Raw genomic sequence first — 1828 nt, 5'->3', positions numbered from 1 at the left:
ATAATGGTGATTAGAGCAAAGGGTGGGTTTTGTTGTTGTTGTTGTATTTATGGAGAATTTCAAACATATACAAATGTAGAAAAAAATATTAAAATGAACCCCCATCTCCAGCTTCGGTTATCAGCTCATGGGCAATTTTGTTTCATTTATACTCCCATCTGCCTCCTTCCCCACAGCTTATTTCGAAGTAAACACTAGTCGTCAGATCATCCTTAAATATCTTAGTACTTATCCCAAAAAGATAAGGACTATATTTTAAGTGCGTGACTTTAATGCCATTATCACTAACAATAATTCAGAGAGATTTCTTTTGGTGTCTTCTTTGTGCATTTCTCTATTACTTTAATTATCAGGAAAAAAATTAAAGGTAATCACACTTTTAACTTGTTCTCAGAAACATTACCCCACAGCTGAGCATGCCTCACAAACCCAGTCTGAGGAGAAAGGCCAGACAGGGGACACTGAAGCATTACCCAGGGTGACAGTGGGCATGGTTGGGGTCACAAATAACAGAAGTCCCTGGAGCAAGGGGCGTAGAGGCTCCCTGAAGCTGAGGACAGTGGAGAGGGGAGGCTGCATGTCACCAGAAATCGCCTGGCCCCACCTCTGCTCCCCTCTAAGGATGAGCTTTGCCTGGTTTCTCTCTGGGTGTCCTGTCACATGGCAAGAGAGTCGTGCCGTGGCTGCCAAGCTCACAGGTGACAGGCAGAGAACAGAGACAGGCCAAACCCTCCATCAGCCTTGCCCTTTCTCTCACACACACACTCACACACACACATGCACACACTCCCAGGGAAAGGACTCAGACCAGTCTAATTACATCTCAAAAGTGGAGCATGTTTAGGACGTGGCTAACCCCTGAGAACCTGCACTGAGTCCCTGCATGGGCCTAGGCAGAGCAAAGACAATGACAGAAAGAGGGCCACTGTGAGCTGGAGAGCCAGCCCAGTGGGTGCCCACCTCACATAGGATCTGTGCTGGCAGAGGGCTTGGTTTCGGGGAGAAGTCCTGGGTGCCGACAACGGTTAGAAAGCCACACGGAGCAGCACGAGGCAGGGTCAGGTGGTGACCTTGGCCTCAGCTCCCACAGGGGAAAGTCCTGTGGACTCCAGCATCACCGAATCCCAGTCTCTGCCCACTGGACGGCCTTGGCCCACGCGGCTGGAGCCAACAGTGAGCTCTCTGCCTCTGTGGACCTGGGATCAACGTCTGTCTCCGTTTTTCCAAGGTCCGATAGTGCAAGCCATCCTGCACCCACCCAGCTCACAGGATTGTAGTGACGAGGGATGGAGGCAGACAAAGGGGGGCCTTTGGACGGCCCCTCTGTAACCTCTGCCAGGGCTGGGGCCTCAAAAAGGAAAGTCGTGACCAAAAGTGGCCGGGGGGCTTTATACAGTATTGGGTCAATTGGGAACTGTGAGGAGCCATTAACAACCACCTGACACAACCCGGGCCTTCTGTAGATGACACCGGCAGCCCCCAGGGAGGGTCAGTGACTGCCCCAAACCACAGTAAGTTCCTGGGAGCACTGAACCAGATCCAGAGAGCCAACTCCCAGCCCCAAATTCTTGCCAGGATTTGGACAGACAAGAAAGGACAGGCAGGGGACGATGCCAAAGTGGGCATCTGCCTGGAGCCCCTCAAGGAGAACACAGGGCTCCTCGGCTCAGATGGCAGAGGCAAGACCAGAGTACAGAAGGCTGTGGACTTCTGGACTTGACCTACGGGCAATGGGGAGCCACACAAGGTTCTTGAGCAGGAAAGTCACAGGATAAAGGGCAACAGGGGCACGCAGCAGAGCTGAGGATGCAGAGCCAGCTGTAGGGGA

This window comes from Equus caballus, chromosome 1, assembly GCF_041296265.1.
Source record: "Equus caballus isolate H_3958 breed thoroughbred chromosome 1, TB-T2T, whole genome shotgun sequence".
Classification (NCBI taxonomy): Eukaryota; Metazoa; Chordata; class Mammalia; order Perissodactyla; family Equidae; genus Equus; species Equus caballus.
This window is presented reverse-complemented; position numbering follows the sequence as displayed.